The sequence below is a fragment of the Adiantum capillus-veneris genome, chromosome 11, assembly GCF_014529385.1.
Source record: "Adiantum capillus-veneris isolate H3 chromosome 11, ASM1452938v2, whole genome shotgun sequence".
NCBI classification, from domain to species: Eukaryota; Viridiplantae; Streptophyta; class Polypodiopsida; order Polypodiales; family Pteridaceae; genus Adiantum; species Adiantum capillus-veneris.
The window spans coordinates 73509775-73531503 of NC_140941.1; positions in this window are offsets into that span (position 1 = coordinate 73509775).

The window sequence follows — 21729 nt, forward strand, 5'->3', positions numbered from 1 at the left end:
GCAATAGGTGTCAAGCATTTGGGAAGAGAGTGTTGAAGCCAGAGCTACGAAAAACCATTATGGCGTTTGATGTGTTTGAAAAGTGGGGGATTGATGCAATAGGCCCATTACCTATCACAAGCAGGGGCAAAAGCTATATTTTGACGACAGTGTACTATCTCTCTAGATGGGCAGAGGCTAAAGCAGTAAAACAGATCACTGCAAAGGATGTGGCAAAATTTGTGTATGATGAAATATGTTGCAAGTTTGGGGTGCCACTGGAGCTACTTTCAGATAAGGGGCTTGGCTTTAGAGCTAAACTGCTAGATTTTTTATGTGCAAAGATGAAGATTAGGCATGAGCATACCACTCCTTATTAGCCGCAGTGTAATGGCTTAAATGAAAGATTCAATGGTGAGTTGGTACAAATTCTTTCTAAAGTGACAGAGCACCAAGGAAAGAATTGGGATTTGGAATTGCCTAGTGCATTATGGGCTTACCGTACTTCGGTGAAGACAGGTACAGGGTTTACTCCATTTCATTTGGTGTATGGAAAGGAAGCACTATTGCTTGTGGAAGTAGAGTTGCCTGCGGTCAAGATGTTAGAGAAGTTGCTTGGGCCACCTAGTGATGCATTCAAAGAGAGGCTCTTGCAGTTACAAGAGGTCCAATTGGATAGGATGAGCTCATTGGAGCATTATGGGCAGATGCAAGATAAGGCTTTGGCAAAGATAAATGAAAAGGTCAAAAGTAAGGGTATCAAGTTTCAAATTAAGTGGGAAGGCCCTTTCAAGGTAGTGGAGTGTTATCAGCTGGCTAACCTGGATGGTGTTCTACATAATTCAAGAATAAATGGATTGCGTCTTAAATTGTATCATGCTAGATTGATGATGGTGGAGCAATATGAGATGTCTGTGGATCAAGCAGTGATGGTGAGGGATGAGGAGACCTGTGATGCGACGAGTCTCATATCTCTCTTTGCCGCTGCTGATCATGAATGATCTAGCAGGCTAGGGGATGGGCAAATTATGTCAGGAGTTTTTTGGAGCAAGAGATTGCGCATATGTACATATACATGCATGGTGCATCAAATAAATAATTGCCCATTTTTCAGAGCCAGGTGGTTACGTGGGGCCCACATGTGTACAGGTAGGACAGGGTGTACATAGTGCATCGATTTTCACTATTACCAGTACCACTGTGTTTTCTCTACAATAAGGAGGAGTTGGTAGTGCGTAAAACTTCTCAAGGAAGCTATCCGTGGGCCGACGACATGAGGTAAGTAGGTACGTTAGATGGCATCGAGTGGCGTCAGGAGGTCGAACGGGGTCAATACTTGCACGCGGAGAAGTATGGACACGACGTGGGTGTTTTCTTGTGATACTTATGTAGAAAGTTCATCATGAGGACCACTTTTTGGGGCCACTTCATGTGGTTGCGGGATGCATTATTTGAAAAAACTGAGTGCCAGGTGTGCGGATGATGCAAAAAGGTGACAACTATGCACTGCGAGGTCAGTGTTTGGCATGTCCGGGGTCCGTTTGAGGTCATCTAAAAGGCCACGGGTGCCCAACTAATAACTCTAAGTGTGGGAACTGAAAAAATGGAGAGAAGACCAGAAAAAACATGGAGAAGAGAGGAGGAACAGCCGCAAGTGTGTTTTTGCTGTTTTTGGAGCATTTTTTGGCCCTAAACTGCTCATTTGAGGTCGGATTTGAGCACTGTGACATTGTAAGGTGGGGTTTTTGGGAGTTCCGGACACAATGGCACTGTCCATTTTGCCAAATTCCTCATAGATTTTCTGTTTTTTTTCTGTGTAATCTTCTCCGGTGAGTGAAGCCTCCGCTTAACTTTGTGGTTGTATCCGGTGTATTTCCTCAATACTGTGTAAACTATTTGCCCCCTTGGTGTTGGGCTGAGCTTTATTGAGTCTAAACAACAGCAATTTTCCTCCTTTGAGCTGAATTGAGAGTGTGTGTGTGAGTGTGTATGTGTGAGTGTTGAGTGGGCAAGTGGGAAATCTATCTCTTCTCACTCCGTCTGTGTGTTTCCTGTCTCGGCCAGGCTGGTTGTGTAAGCCAAGTGGTGCCCCATAATGTGTGTGTGTATCATTCCAAGAGTGTGTGTTGGGTCATTATAGAGGCGTTGTGTGTGTTTCCATCCCGCTCATAGCGTGAAGAAAAAAATCACTCACCGAAAACCAAAATTCTCACATTTTGGCTAGAAAGTTCAATGTGGGCAAAACAAGCATGCCACTTTGAAACACTTGACATTTTTACATTCTAAATCAGAATATGCATATTCTAATGTGAAAATGCATACCATAGTGCCACGTCTAGGGCATCGCCTGCCCGACAAGGTATGTACATGATTCCAATCGTGGCATCTTTTTTTGCATATATCACACTATATACAGCATAGTTGGTCCCACATAACAAAAGCATTGAGAGTGAGGTAGATATTTTTGTTTCACATTATGCATGTGCCACATAACAACATCCACCCCTTTAAACCAGCACATCCTCCGGCATGTGCCACGCATATATTTTGTAGGTTCAATCTTTATTTAACTCAACATACATATCAATTTTGTCATCACTTGCAACAAAGTCTAGTGCATCATCATCTCTTTGTTCATCTTCATCCATAACATGTTCATCACAGCCTTCATTTTGACTTTCTTATGAAACAAAGGGATCTGTATCGCCTCTTCTTTTGAACATTTTAATTAGTTTCCTTGCAATGGGAATCTTCATTTATATCCCATCCAACTCATGCAAGGTATAAGTTGCATTCTCATGTACATGCTTAACCACATAAGGACCAAACCATCTCTTTGAAATATTTCTTATCATTGAATGTTATTTATCAAGGCCACTGTCATACACCAACACCCAATCACCTTCCTCAATAGATCTAGATAAGAAAGCTTATTCTTATTCAACCTTCCTCCTTATTCTTCAACCTTGCATCTTTTAATTGTGCTACTGCAATTGCAATATTTGAGGCCTTCTTTCTAATTGTTGTTTGTGCAAATCAAGAAGTTCTTCCCTACTCATTCCAACTTTCCAAGGCAATACATTCCATGTGGGAATTACATCCTCAATTGTCATTATAGGTTTCTGACCATACATCAACTCAAAAGGCATATAACCAGGAACTGAGCTATGAGTTGTACGATCGGCCCATAAAGCATAAGGCAATAACCTAAGCCACTCTCCCATTTTACCTTTGCAGGCCTTAGCCAAAGCTTCAATGATAGGAGGATGCCCAACTTTGATTTACCATCTCCCTCCCGATTATATGTAGTAGTAAGAGCAAGTATAATGTCCAACCTAGAGAAAATCTCCCTTACTTTGTCAGCATCCAACTCACTCCTATCCGCTCTTATTTTCCCAACACAGTCATAACGGCTAATTAAATCATCCAAGAGGAACTTACATATCCCTTTTGTGCTTTTTGTTCTTAGAGCTCAACCTTCAACCTGGTTGGTTAAATATTCTCGTGCAAGACTATGTATCTCATTTGCACATAAGCCCAATGGCATTGTAATCAAAGCTACTACCTAGTTATAGTGCATGGCCAAAGGGTAATGAGGGTACAACCCATCACAATGACGTACATTTGAATACATTTGACAGGTTTCACAAGAATCCAAAAATTGAGATACATCTTTATACATACCTTTCCAACAATACCTCTCCTTGCTTTTAGTAAAGGTGGCCCATTCACCTCTATGTCCATCATAAAGACACTCATGAAACTTTTTCATAAGCTCATTTTGAGTGTCCTTATCATTCACGCCTCTTAACGACATTCCATTTCTTTGTTTCTGACACTCCCATAAGTACCCATCTTTCAAAAAGTATCCATAGGCCTTTCTCTGTATTCTTTTGAACTTTTGATCAAGCCACCCTTCTTGCCTTGTCAAAATGCTCAGATAGTGTCAAATGAACAACCAGTCACCTTGATATGGGTCCTCCATAAATGACTCAAGTGCATTTGACAGGAAAACATGATCACCCTTGGCATGAGAGATACTATAGAACCTTGTGCCTACATCATCGCCCTCTACAACCATGTCTTCTTCATTTGCATGCCTTACTCTTGAAAAGAAAATCCGCAAGTGGATTATCTTTCCCTGCAATATGCTTAAATTTTGGATTTAAGGACTTTATGTAGGCAATCCATGTCAACATAGCAATGTCTCGAGTTGAGCATCTTGTGATCATTCCAACAAGGGGTAGACAATTAGTCTCCACTATTACTCTTCATCACATTTCAATGTTGATTGCTTCCCATAATTCCCCTTTCACCTGTGGATAATTGCATTGACAAGCACTTAGGACCTTTTCTCCAAATCTCACTAGATATCTCTTACCATCTTCATCATCTTGGCCAATCGCCCATTCAATTCTTGTGGGGCTAGTATGCACTATCACAATCACATGTCTTCCACATTCATAGCTTACTTGGTGGCATAAGAAAATTCTTTAATTTTCTCATGTCATGTGTATGCATTTCTTCCCATTGAAATTTTTGGTTCTTTCCCAAAAGTTCATACAAAGGCTCTGCTACATGTGCATACCAGGGAATCCGGATAACATAAAACACGTATGCACCCAAAAGTCTTTGAACCTTAGTCACATTTACATATTTCTCTTTCATTACTTTAATTACATCAATCTTTGTAGGACAAGGCCTCCTACCATATGGCCCATACATATGTCCTACAATAAGAACTTCAGTCACACCAAACACTAACTTTTGGCCATACAAGGTAAGGTTCACCTCTTCTAACCTTGACAAGATATTATCACAATCATTGATATGGTTTTCCACATACTTGCGGCATCCCTGCAAATCTAGATCCACATCTATATCATGTACATCACATCCTTTGATAGGCACATCATCAAGGAAGGGCATTGTAGTTTGGGATACGAAGTCATGTAGGACTTTGTTCATACCATTCATCATACGTGCAACTGAGTTAGTTGCTCCCTTAGGTAAGCAGCCTCCACATCCTTACCAAACCCAAAGGTGTCCTCATGGTAGTCAAGTCCCTGCTTTCCATTGCTAGTTTATACCCTGAGTACAAATATCCCATAGAATATATCTCCCTTCCTGCAAATGCATTTGCAAGCTCATCTACAATTGGCCGTGTACCCACATTTCTAATTGTAACCTTGTTGTGACGGGTTGCATATCCTGGATAAAAGGTAAACAATATTTTCTCTTCAAAATGTGAACCACTTGTTTGAATATGGAGCACAAGAAGGATCCAAAATACCCATCTTGATCTTTTAATTAAGAAACTCAATGAGTTTTGGCAAATGAGCCTTTGGAACTGGAATAGGCCTCATGTTCCAAGGTACATGAGGGATAGTCAAGATCCCCATAGGAGCAACAATGGATGGATCAACACAACCTATCTCATGAGGCTCAAATGCAAAAGATTTTTTGTGTTTAGCAAGCATACCTTTTCCGCTTTTGTCAAATTGTCCTTGCAACTAACATTCAACTCCTTCAAAGAATCCTATGTGAACTTGTGTCCAATCTTTCTTGGGTCACAAAGGCTAAGTTGCAAAGCGGCTTGTTCCATCTTATTTGTGCAAAATTTTGGTAGAGGTAATGCAACTGGTTTCACTTTCTTTGCTACAGACTTATACTTAGTATCCACTCACACATCAACTGGTATCTTGTTTGTGCAATCTTCTGATAGAGGTAATGCAACTGGTTTCACTTTCTTTGCCATAGACTTATACTTAGTATCCACTTGCACACATCAATACCTTGAGCATTTTTAAAATAATCAATAACTTTGTACATTTCTATCGAGCATACTTTCACAACCTCACTTCCCATACTCAAATTGCAATCCACTAAAGACTCCAAGTCTTGCATAGTATCCACAAACGAACACTCATCAAACACACTTGCTATGCATTTCTCATTTTCTATCAAACCATTTGTCCTCAAATAGTTATGTACACTATTTACATGTTGTCTTTCACCTCGCTTCAAGTCCTCACACTTTGTAAATATGATAGATCCATACTCTGTTAATGCTACAAAACCTGTAGAAAACATCTCGTTTGCATATACATCATGCGAGAACTTTTCCCTTCTTGTATCACTGCAATCCCGCTCTACAATGGTACATGGCCAAAACCCCTCATATCCTTGTAGTCCTTGAACTCTTTGTTTTTTTTTGGCAAGGGTTGCACTCTGAGACTTTCACAATTCCTTTCATGGCCCAAACAGACAGTAATAATTGGACCGCATGCTTTCCATCCCTGCTCCTTATCCTAGAATAGGCTAAACCACATCGTCCTTTACCTTAGTTTCCATACAAGTAGCAGTAATGTATAGCTGTCCAAGGATAAGAGGGTGTGTATACATCTCCTGGACAAAGAAATTTGGGTCATCTTTCACATCCCCTATAGTCACCATTACATTCAAACATGCTTCATACAGCTCCCCTGATGAGTTTTTTGTTGCATGGATCATCCATCCATGATTTATATTGATTGGCCATTTGGATTTTTGATATTAACTCTTTGACATAAGATTAATTTATGACCCATGATCTATCAGCACAATATATGGTGCTTTTATGTCTCCCACTTTCACCAGGGTCTTTGTAGTCGCTCTTGCCCAATGACTCTTAGAGTAATAACTCTTGTGAATGGTTTCAACTTCATCTTCATCATCCAAGAAGTGAACATGTTTTACTCCTCCCCTAGACTTGTGGCATCCAACAATACTTTCATCACCTTACTCACCATAGACCTGTACTCCCCGTGCAATTAAAGTCTTTTTTCACCATGTACATGGATAGATTTAGTAAGAGATTGTCGCTTCATCGTGATGATATCAATTATCTCTTCATGGAACTCCTTCTTTGCTATTCCAAGGACCTCACTCAAGGTAAATTCCACCTTACTGTTCAAAATCCTCTCTTCCAAAACCTTTCTGAGATCATTTGCTACCTCTATATCAACTTGGAGTTTGTAGACCTAACCCTTTGCTTTAGCTTTCATTGCATCCTTCTTCTTTTCTTTAGAGACTTCTTGCATAGGCACTTTGGGCACATGCATCTATTGTGGGGAAGTTCATCTAGGAGGCATTTTGTCATTTTTGACTCCATTACTCGCGGCCGGTTTTATCTTCGAGAACAGCCTCATTCGCTTGACATTTAGAAATGTATGCATGAATTCACAAAGAGTGCATAGGGTCATTCCATCATGTTTCTAGCCGAATGAAGTCTCTAGATTCATGTAAAACCTCTTTAGTAATATTACCCGTCATAGCAGATTCTATCGCCCATGGCCATAATTCTCCAATCCCATTAGATACTTCTTCTCCAACCTTGATACCTTTTTTATTAATAGGTTATACCTTCAACCCATAGGTGGTTGCCTCAACCATTGAGATGGCATGGATAGTAGTCATGTCCTCAACTAGCTTCTTCATCCCACCTTTGCCAAAGTTTGTCCCCAAGAGCTTACCTGTTTCACTTAAGTGAATTTTTCCATCTTTAAAGAAAAAATTCTTCTTTGTCAAAGCATCTTTGAAAATTTCACAGTCCCTCCTTGCATGGTTAGCTCTATCACACCATATACATCTATTAACAAAACCTTCTCTACTTTTAGGTCGTTGCCTTATAGAGTGACATGATGGTTGCCCCTTCTCTTCTAGCCTTGTAAGCTTTAACTTTAGCTCTTGCATTCCTTTAACAATATCATCGAGGATGGATTTGTCACTCTTTGGAACCACAATCATAGGCTTCATGGGACTCTCAGGAACACTTGGGTTTTGAGTAGGGTTGACTATCATCTTGTCTCTTTGTTGTTGTCTCTTAGCTAGCAGTGAAATGGCATCTTTGACCTCATTCCAATGAGTCTTGAAGCCATGTTCCGCATCCTTATCCTCAAGTAGTAACTCTAACTTCTCCTAAATCTCTTTCTCCTGGAGATTGCAAAAAGATCTCTATCTTCTATGAGTTCAGGATAGTCTTCTCAGTCCTTGAAATTTGATCATGGTGGTGTTTGAATTCCCTTAGCAGTTCAGTAGGCAAAAATACCTCTTTTGGTTGAAGTACCCACTCTACAAAAGGCCTTTTTCTCACTCTTTTGAAGTCCTCTTCTAAAGCCTTCCTAATTCTTCATATTACACATCTTTACATACAAGCATTATGGCAGTCTCGACAAATTCAAACTCGTTAAAAATGTGCACGAAACAATGAATAGGCAAACACCAACTCAAGCCCATAGACCTAGAAGCTTTAGAGTATTTCAAAGAGTTTTGTAGATCTATTATCATCTTTTGCTTGAAAGAGACTATCGACCACAAATCTAGATGTGGCCACTGCATACTTAATAAGAAAGATACTTTGATGGGTTCAAGCTTTCCAAACTCTTGTGTAGAAGTAGGCACAATATAAGAGTGAGAATAGAAGAAAATCCTTCTTTGAACCAGTTTGGTTGGGCAAAAATATGCAAAAAAGTTTGCTCCAATATCCTCATGTATAGCATTGAATGTTTTGGAGAGACTATGTAGTGGTTGTTCCTCCACCAATGTGGATGGAAATATGACTACAAATGCATGGCAAATCTTAAGTATGAATCCACAAAAATATTACACTGATTTTACACCTAGCTTTGTATTCTCAAAACATATACTTACAATGTGTTGGAAATCGAGGTGGTTGTTGCAATAGCATGCTTGACATTGAGAAAACATGTTGCACAATGGCTACGGTCCCCTTGTCTTTGTAATTCTTGAAGCCAAGGAGCTTTCCTTTCCAATGACGATCCAAGTTTGTACGATTTCGCACACGATGAGGGCCAATAGCAGATGGCTGCATGTATACCCAAGCACCCTTGGTTAACTCTTGTGGCACCCACTCATCATCTATACCGCTTCTATTGTGGCATGCAAGTGTTGTGACCTCAGACTTTGGCTGTCTTTGTGGAGTAGAGCTGGCCATGGTTGAACAAAGACAATTAGGAGGAGGAGGAGGACCTTGCTTGTTGCTACAATGTAGGTGGGAGTAAGTGATACGAGAAGGTGGGTAACCCTTGCTTGGTGTGGCAATGAGGGGTGGTAGGGAGGAAAGAGAAGCTTTCTTGTTGCAGCAATGGAGATGGTGTAGAGAGAGAGTGTTGGAGTAGAGGGTGAGTGTGATGGTTGCAACCAAAGGAGGGGTTGGAAAAGGGGTTCTAGAGAGAGAAACTCACTTTTTGCCTGAGGACTAGTTTTGGGGGGCTTTGGATAGTAAAAAATGATGTTTCAAAATTTTTTTAAAACAATTGAATTTTAGGATTTTTTGGTGCATATTTTGACTTTTTAAGATCAAAATTTGCTTTTTTTACCATAAAATAGGTTTAGGGAGGTTTTAAGAAGATAAGATTTGAGTTTTGGAAATTTTGAAAACTTTTAAAATTTTGGGATTTTTCCAAATCCGGATCAAAAAGGCGGGATGTTGGAGGTTCCATATGGCCCACCACAGTCCCCCCCCCCCCACCTTCTCACTAGGAGGCATGAAGCACCTTCCTTTAGTCAAGCAAGGTTCACCATAAACTCATGGGAAAACAATGAGCAAGAATCTTGGAAGCTAGTTGATACTAAAAATACCCATAAATATGCATTACATAAGAAGAGGTGACAACCAAGAACTACCCCACCATGGTTATTTGTGACTATGTATTGATAGTCATTTTTTGTCTTTCTAATTTTGGAACAATAGGCTATTGCCCTTAACCCTTGCAATAAAGCATATTCCCTTGGATAGGCTATCTTTGCAAAGCAACAAAATTTTTTACCCAAGCCACATGTTTGAAAAATTCCCTTCTCTTCTCATTGTATATAGGTGTCTATGAGTTACCAATTATCTCTCAAATAAGAAAAAAATATATAAAAATAAAAAACCCTAAATATATCATGGTCCACTCTTATATTACTAAATTTGTTTTAGTGATTACGGACACTAACTGCTAACCGTTTCTTGTAAATTTCACCCACTCTACTCTACCTTGGAGTAAGAAACCTCACACAAAAAATCACTTGCCTCTCTAGAACCTTATCTATTACCCTCAATAATTCTCTCCTCTTGAGCCCACATCCATGTGACTCAAGAGACAAGAGAGCCCCACTTTATAAGAACATATAAAATTTTTTCATAAACATTTTTTCTATGTAAATGTTGATTAAGAGATAATCCTAAAAACGACTCTCCTCACCTATAAATAGAGCCCTTTCCCCTATGTAAATGGTAAGATCTCTATGTTACCATATACATGTGGTAGTGATGTGTGTGAACACATTAGGACGGCCGGGGCATTTTTTCCCTCTTTAGGAGGTTTTTTTCCCCGTGCATTGTATATACGCCCATCACTCTAGGGCTATCTATCTTTTCATTGCACACTAAGTAATACACTCGCTATTGTGTGCCTTGAGCTTCCTTCGTCTTCTCCAAGCTGTGTGTGTTTCTCTGCAACCCTAATTCCAACAATTGGTATCAGAGCAGGTCACATCCTCCCGGGCTTAGTCGCCAGCTGCTCCAGCACACGCTTGCTCACTTTCTCCAATTTCAGTGAGCTTTGGCGAGCGTTCATAGGTCGACAAATATTTCGGGATGACTCGTAGAGCTTAGTCTGCTCAGATTTTTGATTTGGGGTCATTTCGGCCTCCGTCTGCACTACGGGCAATACTACACAGGCTATTTCGTCATTTTGTGCAGAATTTTTGTCAGTGCCGTTTTCTGCATAACATGTGCCTTATAGTCTTCTACGGTTTGTGCTATATAGCACGTGTTGTTCCAACTCCATTTCTCCTATTTTCGAGCAGTTTTCACATTAGGTGCAGCATTTACCATGGCTGACAACAACAACACAGATGTGTTCAAGATGTTTGCTGTTGAGGATAGGTTGGATGGGGACAACTACCCTATGTGGGCTTATATGATGCATCATGTTCTTGTGTCAAAGGGTGTCTGGAACATTGTGCAGGGCATTAATGTACGTCCTGGTTCTGAGGATGTAGGCGATGTTGAGGATGTTGCAGGTCTTACTGCAAGGATTGCATCTGTTAGAGTTGTTTTGCCTACGGCAGAACAAGCTCGTTGTTGGGATGTTAAGGATGCACAAGCTCATGCATTGATTGCGTTGTCTGTGAAGCGCACCATTGTTCCTCACATCCGTTTTGCAAAATCTGCAAAACAGGCTTGGGATATTCTTTATGCAAGCCGCAATGAGGCTAAAATTGCTTTGCTGCGTAAAGAGCTGGAGTCGAAGATTATGCATGAGAAAGATGATATGGACACTTTCCTTGCTAGTGTCAAGGATATCAATGAGCAACTTATTTCTGCAGGTGAAGTTATTTCAGACAGTTCCCTTGTGCAGACTGTTCTTGATGCCTTACCAGATTCTTACCAGACTTTTGCTAGTACTTGGAGACTTATGACCCAAGGAAATCGAGAAGTTGTCAAGTTTGATGCATTATGCACATTGCTGTTGTAAGAGTCACTTTCTAGAAAAAAACAGGACTAGATAGCGTGCAGTTGAGCAGGCTTTTATTGCTTCTCAAAGAAAGGGTGGTAACAGCAATGCAGCCACTTCTTATGGTTCTGCTGTGAGTGGCAAAAATTATGTTCCTAATGCTTCTGCTGGCAACAATTTTTCTGGAAATTCTAGTGATAAGGGCAAAAAGAAGATGCGTTGCCATTATTGTAAAGCCAATGATCACTTGATCAAGTCGTGTCCTAAGTTGAAGGCCAAAGAGGCTAAGAAGACTGTGAAAGGAGACTGTGTTGCTGATGTTGATGCAGAATGGGCTTTTAGTGCAGAGTGCACTTACAATCCTTCTATCCATGATGCATGCTTATCAGTTGATTGCTGCAGATTCGCATGTGTGGTATTTCGACAGTGGTGCTACAAAGCACATTACCTCACACCGTGAATTGTTTACCTCTCTCAAGTCTGTCCCTCATGGGAATTCAGTCACTTGTGCCAATAATGCCTCTTATCTAGTTCAGGGAGTTGGAAAGATTGTGCTTACTGCTGCTACTGATAGTTCCTTCACACTTGTTGATGCACTTTATGTACCTGGGATCAAGAAGAATCTCTTGTCTGTATCCGCACTTGCTAGACTTGGACTTGTAGTCAAAGTTGTGGATGACAGATGTACAGTTCATGATCTCAGTTTTGGTGATGAAATTGTTGCATCTGGACTTTTGTGCCGTGGGCTGTATAAGCTCACTTGTATGACAAGTGTGGAAAAAACTTTGCAAATGCTGTTGCAGATTCAAGGGCTATTTCAGATGCAAAACTTTGGTATGCACGTTTTGGTCATCTGAATTTTGCCAGTTTGCTGCGTTTGCAAAAATCTGATATGGTTGCTTCTTTGCCGCCTCTTGAATCACCTGTCAAACATGTTTGTGAAGGATGTATTTTGGGTAAGATGCAGCGTTCTAAGTTTCCAAAGGATGGTTCAGTTCAGGCCACATGCAGGTTGCAGCTTGTGCATAGTGATGTTTGTGGGCCCATGCAAACTCCGTCCTTGGGCAATTACCTGTACTTCATGACTTTCATTGATGATTACTCCAGTCATGCATGGGTATTTCCGCTTAAAGCAAAGTCCAAAGTTTTTATGTGCTTCAAACAATTTCTGGCTATGGCTGAAAATGTCTCGAAATGTACTATGGGCACCCTCCATTCCGATCGAGTGGGGGAGTATATGTCTCATGCATTTAATGCATTTCTGGCTAGTCATGGGATAAAACACCAATGTACATTGCCTTATACACCTCATCAAAATGGTGTGGCTGAGAGGAAAAACAGGTCACTAACGGAAATGGCACAATGTATGGTCAAAAGTCAAGCTTTGCCGCATTCTTTTTGGCTTGAGGCCATCATGTGTGCCACTTATGTACTTAACAGGTGTCCTACGAAAGCCTTGCAGTCTATTACTGCATATGAAGCATGGCATGATAGAAAGACTTCTATTGAGCACATGCGTGTTTTTGGCTGTTTGGCATATGCTTTGGTGCCACAAGTGCAGCGCAGAAAATTGGATGATAAGGCTGTCAAATGTATTTTTGTTAGTTATAGTGCTGAAAGCAAAGGTTACAGGTTGTATCATCCGCAAACAAAACGTATTTTGGATTCACGGGATGTAGTGTTTGTGGAAGATTCTGTTCAGACCTTGCTGTCATGTACTAGAGACAGTAATGTAAGCTCACAGGACATTTATGACACTTTGTTGCCTCTTTTCAGTGGTGGAAATACGAATGTAAGTTCCAATGAGGCAAATGTACAGCCTATGGGGGTTTCTAAAAATGTTTTAGACCAGCCTATTACTGATGCAGATGTACATGATGAGGAAAGGGCTGAAAATGAGCAGGCTAGAGGTATGCCAAAATGGCTGGTGCACACTTTGCGTGACAGTAAATTGGATGCACATTTGTCTAGTCGTACTCGTTCAGGCTCTTGCCATGCATCTTATGCATCAGATTGTTATGCTTTGGCTGTGTCTAGCTTACATGATGTTGAGGAGCCTCTGTCTTTTGATGAAGCACAGAATTCAAAAAATTTGATGGCTGCCATGCAATCAGAATATGATGCACTTATAGAAAATGACACATGGACTTTATGTGATTTGCCTCCTGGCAAAAAGGCCATTGGTACGAAGTGGGTTTACAAGTTGAAACGCAAGCCAGATGGTGAGATCGATCGCCATAAGACTCAACTTGTTGCAAAGGGTTTGTATGGGTTGAAGCAATCTCCTCATGCTTGGTATGAGAAATCTGACACTCATTTGGTTAAACGAGGCTTTCGTAACAGTCCAACAGAAAGCACATTATATGTAAAGCGTGAGGGTGATGTACTTCTCATTGTGGTTCTTTATGTTGATGATTTGCTGATCACTGGACCAAATAAGAGACATTTTGCTGAATTTAAGGCTGATTTGAATGCTTCTTTCAAGATGAAAGATTTGGGGCTATTGCATCATTACTTGGGTATACAGTTTAAGCAGTGTGATGGTGGTATTGCCTTGTGTCAAAAAAGTTACATAGAGACATTGCTATGTAAGTTTGGACTTGAGGATTGCAAACCTATTGCCACTCCCATGGAAACAGGTTTGAATTTGAGTCTACATGATGCTTGCAATCCGGTTGATGTCACTCTTTACCAAACTACTGTTGGCTGCCTCATTTATGTATGCAACACGAGGCCACATATTCAGTTTGCAGTCTCACAGGTTAGCAGATTTATACATAGCCCAGGGTCTAAGCATTGGCAGGCTGTCAAGAGGATTTTCCGCTACCTTAGTGGCACTTTACATCTTGGCTTGTTTTATCCCAAGGGGGGATCATTGCCGCCAGACTTACATGCTTTTTCGGACTCAGTTTGGGCTAGTTGTTTTGACACGTGAGTGTCCACAAGTGGTTTTTGTTTCATGCTTGGCAGTTCGTGTATATCATGGTTGAGCAAGAAGCAACCTATTGTGGCCACTTTGAGTTGTGAGGCTGAGTACAGGGCAGTCTTCACAGCTACGGTTGAGTGTGTACGGCTCAGACGCCTTATGGCTGATTTGGGTGTTGGACAGGACACTGCCAACACTATCTACACTAACAGTCAGAGCGCATTGGCAGTTGCGAGGAACCCAGTTTTTCATGATCGCACAAAGCACATTGAGGTGCATTACCACTATGTCAGGGAGAGGCTCTCAGAAGGAGAGATCAGCTTGGCTTATGTGCCAACACAGGACAACCTTGCAGATCTTTTCACAAAGGCATTGTCTCGTGAGAAGCTAGAAGCCTTCCGCAAAGCTTTGGGCTTACTCCCCTTTGTGGACTGATCATGTCCTTAGGGCATGGTGCTTCCCTTTACTCATGTGCCAGCTCTCGTTCACCGCATCACTCCAGGCGGGATTTGTTACCATATACATGTGGTAGTGATGTGTGTGAACACATTAGGACCACCGGGGCATTTTTTCCCTCTTTAGGAGGTTTTTTCCTCCGTGCATTGTATATACGCGCATCACTCTAGGGCTATCTATCTTTCCATTGCACACTAAGTAATACACTCTCTATTGTGTGCCTTGAGCTTCCTTCGTCTTCTCCAAGCTGTGTGTGTTTCTTTGCAACCCTAATTTCAACACTCTACACTATTGATCGCTACATTGAGTATACCATTCTCCATCTTTGCAGGGAGAGAGAGTGAGCTCTCTTACTTATGGTGTATAGGAAAGCTTCTTTAAGCTGGTTGTAGCATTGCAAGGGAATGAGGGATTCATAACTTCCATTAAACGTTGTAGCTACTCTTGCACATCAATTGAATCAATAATTTGGGTGCAACCATGGTTCAACACTATCTTTTGAGTACGCTATTGATCCCGATTTTAGAGATGTGATTTCAGCCCTTGCATTAGGGAAGAAAGAAGAACCATTTACTTTACAAGATGGTTATCTTCTCTATGGCAATAGACTATGCGTTACTAACTCACTACGTGAGAAAGTAATGTATGAATCTCATGCTCCACCTTATGCGGGGCATAGAGGGATTCACTCTACCTTAAAGGGAATTGAAACATATTTCTATTGGCCTACCATGAAAGTGAACATACAAGAGTATGTTTCTAAATGTGTGGTATGCCAAAAGACAAAATTTGATAGAGGGAAGCAACTGGGACTGCTTCAACCCTTGCCAATCCCTAATTCACCATGGGAGAGCATATCCATGGATTTTATCTTTGGATTGCCTAAGTCTATCCATGGAAATACGACAATATGGACGATAGTAGACAGGTTCAGTAAACAAGCTCATTTTATACCTGTCAAAAAGACTATCAAGGCCCATCAAATGGCAACCCTCTTCATTTCACAAATTTTCAAGTACCATGGCTTGCCAATGTCCATAGTGTCGGATAGAGATCCTAGAATGACCAGTAATTTTTGGAAGGGTCTCTTTGAGAATTTAGGGACAAGGCTAAACTTCTCTTCGGCCTATCATCCACAAAGGGATGGCCAAAGTGAAATAGCTAACCTAACAATTCTCGATCTACTAAAAGCCAATGTAACGGAAGTAGATCAAAGATCCCAATGGGAGAAGTACTTACCTTTAGTGGAGTATGCTTACAATAACCTCTACATACTGAGGCGGTCCGGGGCGGGCAACAAGAAGAGCAACCTCTAGACACCCTTCAAGGCTCCCGTGCTGCTCAATGGGACTGGGGCACAACACAACACAAACCAAAACAACAAACCGACAGCCAAATCCCAACTACACAAGGGGCACCACCTAGTTTAAGAGCGAACTAGGACGCAAAAGAGGAGAATCGTTAGAGCAACCCACAAACAAGCAAGGAATTTACACTAACCCTAACACCAATGGAACACTCTCACACACTACAACACGAGAGAGAGAGAGAGAGAGAGAGAGAGAGAGAGAGAGAGATGGTGCTCGGGCTGCTTTGAAGTGTATCGTTAATGATCAAGCAAACATAAATATATATATGTAAGAAAGAGAGAGAGAGAGAGGGGGAAAGGGGGTGCTTGTTGCACTAATGCCATCTTACAAATCTGTCATGACAAATCAAAGTGAGATTAGTATTTGTTCAACATAGCTTGCATAAATTTCACCACAACACATCACAAGAAAAGCCACCCCAATCACTGTCTTAAGGCCAGGGGAGTCCTCTCCACCCTGTCGCCCTCTTACAGTATGTGGGATTTATGGCTAGATTGATGAAAACACCAGAGACAAGCTATCAAGAACTTAACAAAAAACACCAAGATACTTACGCATCATTGTTGCCCATTACTTCACGTTGGAAGGGAGACAAAGTATCCAAGCTTAGTCCAAATCCACCCTCCTTGATTCAGCAAATGTTGGGCTTACACTAGTAGGAGAAATGATAGATTTCCTACTCTCAATTGAATGATCACTCTCTCTCTTACAATGGCATAGAGTTCCCTTGATAATCCCCTATTACAACACATGCACATGCATAAGACTATGAGCTTCCACTCAAGAGCTCCTTCTAGAGAGGCTGAGCTTGGCTTCTCAAGCTATAGCATAGTGCTCTTGCTTATGGCTCCCCCTTTTTGTGCTAGCTACACCCTCCTTTTATAGCAATTTTGAAGGCTAGGGTTACTCCTCTAACCATGGTTGGGTTAGATTTTCAGCAATTTATCTAATTTCTTTTGCTTGGAATTATCAAGAAGTTGGTGGGGAAAGAGAGAGGAGAGAAATGGAGGTGATAGGACTTTTCATAGTGGGTTAGTGTTAGTAGAGTTAGTATTAATTTACAAATGGAATTGGATATTTACAATGGGAGTATCCATGTAGGATACAAATAAGGAAGAAAAACTCTTAAGAGGTAAAAAAAGGTGGATTTCTTACAAGGTTGATGCTCCAAGTGTCTTGAGTAGGGCCAATTTTGACGCTTGTTGACGGTCCACTAGCTTTGACGGTACATTTTTTCTCCACTCTTGACCTTCCTTGAGAGTCAAGGTAATTGAAGCTGAGTAATCAACCACCATGATGCTATCTTTTAAGAGAAGAGGCTGAATTTTGTGGTTTTTTTTATAGATATGGGTAAATTGGAGGAGGAAAAATGAGACTAGGTGGTCAATTTTGGAATGGAATTGTGTGTGGGAGGTATGAGTTCACCATGGTTTCTCTTATTCTTCAAGGTTGAGGAGAAGGTGAGTAGGGTGCAGAGAGGAGTGGTGAGAGAGGTGGGGATGATGAGTGGAGAAGTGTGTGTGAAAGAGGAAAATGATAAAGTGGAAGAGAGAGTGTGGCTGCATAGCATGGGAAAACTAGGGTCCACTAATAAAATCATAGCTCACAGCTCGTAGCTCAAAAAAATATGAAAAAATTTGAGGCAAAAGTTCAGCCCACGAGCTACAACTTTTGTTTGTATCACCTTTTCAAATTCGGAGAGCAAGTGAACTTTAAAAATTCAGCAAAACCAACCGTTGTTTTCCACTGCACAAGGTCCTTGTGGGGTCCTTATTTGGATGATTCTTTTAAATACCTCCAAGAGTGAGACCTCCATAGTGCATGTATGCATGCCACCTACCCTTGACCTTATTTGGTAGGTCTATAATTGAAGATATTGTTGAGATCATGATATAAGTGAATAGTACAACTAAGAAAATCAAATATTGAGGGGTCTAAAAAATATGTACATGTCAAATATAAATAATATAGGTAGAAAAATATAAAGGGGTCAAAATAAATCTCTCTCATTATGAGGCTACCATAAAAAGATAAATATTTTTGGTGTCTAATTTATGAGAGTAATAGAGAATATATGTAGGAAGGAAAAAATCACAATAGTGAAAAAAATATACACATAAATAGAACTAGTTTTTTTGGATTTTTGTTGGGATGGAGTTACACCAAATATAAGAGAAGCTTGCATGAAATTATTTCTATATGGAATAAAGAGTATGAAAAATGGTAAGAAAAATTGTGGTAATGGTGAGGCAATGTACAGAGCATAAATAACACACACCTAGGTAGAAATATTTAAATAAATACCAAAATAATTATGAAAAAATCTTTTATTTAGGCCCTATATACAAAGAAATATTTACATACGCATGGGCGATAATATACTTATATTTTTTATTTTTATTATTTTTTTTGGTTCAACTAGCCCAATGACTAGCTAATTGAGGGTTTTTTATTTCAGTAAGGAGATATGGAAAAGTCCCCTAACTCACACGCGCCTATATACAGTGAAAGGGTAGGGATAGCCACAGTGTTTGGGTGATTTTGGTAGGGTGAGGTAACTCATTGTGGCAATTACAAAGAGTCAAAAAACGGCTATCATTAGCCCTCCCCCTGGATGATGGTATATTCATGTACCATCATAGAGCATCTTTTCCAAAGAGAGTGCTTCAGAGTCCTTGACGAGATTTTTATTGTTTGGCCCCTCAGAATTTTGGCTAGAGTTACACTCATGCTTCATGTAACAATACTTACATGAGACAGGGGCCTTTTGACAGATCTTTGGTAGATCCTTTGGTAGAAGGCGACTCAAATAGGGCTTCAAGCGATACCCGTTTACTTTCCTGAAGTGCTCTTTACCATTCAAGTCCATAAGCTGATAGTAACTTGAATTGAAAGCCTTCTTGACTATGTAAGGCCCTTGCCATCTTGTTTCAAATTTGGCATCAAAACGATTATCGAGTCGATTGTCATACCTTAGCACAAGATCTCCTTCATTGATGCCTTTGTCCTTCAGTTTCTTGTCAAGCTTCTCCTTTGTCTGTGTGGCTTTCCTCTTATAGCACTCGTATGCTGCTTCTCTTTTCCACTCAAGCTCAGCTAAGGTAAGAAGTCGATCCATCCATGCTTCTTGATCATCTTGTGCTGATTTGCCATGAAGTCGCATTGTTGGAATGTTTAGCTCAATTGGCTGTAAAGCCTCTTGACCATAGACCAAGTGAAATGGTGTGAACTCCGTGGCTTCCCTATATGTGGTTCGATACGCCCACAAGGCACCATCCAAGAAGTCATCCCACAACTTTGTCTTGTTTTTCACCATCTTTCTAATGATGCCTACAATGACACCATTAGCTTTTTCTACCAAACCATTTGATTGGGGATAGTAGGGTGTACTGTGACGATGTAGAATGCGAAGTTCTTCACAGACTTCTGTGAGCAATCCCTTTCTAAACCCTGGACCGTTATCAGAAACAATCTCCAAAGGTGTGCCAAATCTACAACAAATGTGAGTGTAGACGAATTTGCTCACTGTCCTCTCATTTACCTTTGCCACACTTTGTGCTTCCACCCACCTAGTCATATAGTCTACAGCCACTAGAATGTAGAGTTTACCATTTTTTGTCCTAGGCAGAGGACCCATAGCATCAATGCCCCACTTTTCAAAGGGTCCATTTGCAAGCACTATTTGCCTCGGGCCATGCACCAACCTTCTATTTCCATTTATCTGACAAGTGTGGCAGCTTTTACACCAATGTTGAACATCCACATGAAAACTTGGCCAAACATACCCCGAAAGAAAAATCTTCTTCACAGTTAATTCTTGGGCAAAATGACCACCACATGCCTCTTCATGCAAACCTTTTAGAATGGCTGGAATTTCCTCGATAGTTGGTACTCGTCTGCACACTTGATCCTTCCCTCTTTGATAGAGGGAGCCTTCTAGGAAGAGATACATGCTTGCCTTCTTCATGAGTCTCCTCTTCTGAGCTTTTGTGAAGTCTGGTGGAAACTCACCCTCCAAAATGTAGCCAATGATGGGAGCCAATGACTCCAATCCCTGGTATCTCGGTTGCTTGACAGCTGCTGCCACCATGATGACCTGCACTTCTTTCTCAACACATGTAACTACTTGCTGTGCAAGTAAATCGGCATCTTCATTCTGTTTCCTAAGAATATGATATAGTTGCACTTCTTCAAATTGATTAAACAATCTACGAATGGCATGAACTTTTGTCCGTAAGCTTTCATTCTTGCATGCCCAAATGCCTAAAATCTGTTTAACAATGAGAAGTGCATCTCCCTTTACCATGAGACGTTTTATCCCTTGGCCAATGCACATTTTCAAACCATGAAGTAGTGTGTCGTATTCTGCTTCATTGTTGCTAGTTGAACCTGGTAGATTGACCTTCTCTTTCATGATCACCTCTCCACTTGGGTTGAGCAACACTAGCCCTCCCCCTGCTTTTCCTGTGGCTCGACGAAAAGCTCCATCAAAGAACAAGGTAAAAGCATTAGGAATACTTTTTGGTGGTGGCAATGGTAGGGTCTTTACTTCAGGCACCTTAATCTCCTTTTCATGCACCCTATAAGTGAGAATCCCTGCCAATTGTGCACGCACACTATCTTCTACCTTGAAAGAGTATTGAAACTCTTGCAACTCCATAATCCACTTTGAGATCCTAGTACTAAGATTCATTTGAGATGACACCCAAGGGAACAAATTCTCTGCGGTGAGGATTACAAAAGGTTTTGGGAGCAAGTAGGATCTAAACTTCCTTATCGCAAACATGAGAGAAAGCATCATGAGTTCTGCTTCTGTGTAGTCTCTCTCCAAAGCATTCATGACCCTACTAGCAAAGTAGATGGGTCGCATCCTTGTACTGTGGGGATCTTGTTGTAGCAACACAGCACCAATTGTTTCCCTTCCAACACTAGAGCTAACAAAGAATGTGTACTCCCAACAAGGAGGCATGAGTGTTGGTAGCTCTAACAAAATGACTTTAATGTTACAAAAATACTCTTCAAGCTCATCAGACCATGCAAATTCTACTTGTTGTGTCAACTTTTGCAAAGGATGAAGCAACTCCGAAGCTAAGTGAATAAAGCGTGACATATACTTCACTTTTTGAATGAATGATATGACCTCTTTGAGATTCTTGGGTGAGGGGAGCTCAATAAGAGCCTTTGCCTTTGAAGGATCCACCTCAATGCCTTTATAGGAAACATTGTGACCAAGCAAGATCACTTCATCCTCAGCTATGTGACACTTGTCGGGGTTGAGTTGACCTCCCATGTCATAGAGCTTCTTTAAACCTTCTTCTACCCTTTGTAGATGCAATGATTTTGAGCTATAAATGCAAAGAAAGTTGCAGGAGCATTTGTCAGGCCAAATGGCATGACTCTAAAAGCATAACAACCCCAAGGAGTGATAAAGGTTGTTTTCAATTGATCCTCCAATGCGATACCTATTTGAAAGTAACCCGAGTAGCCATCACAC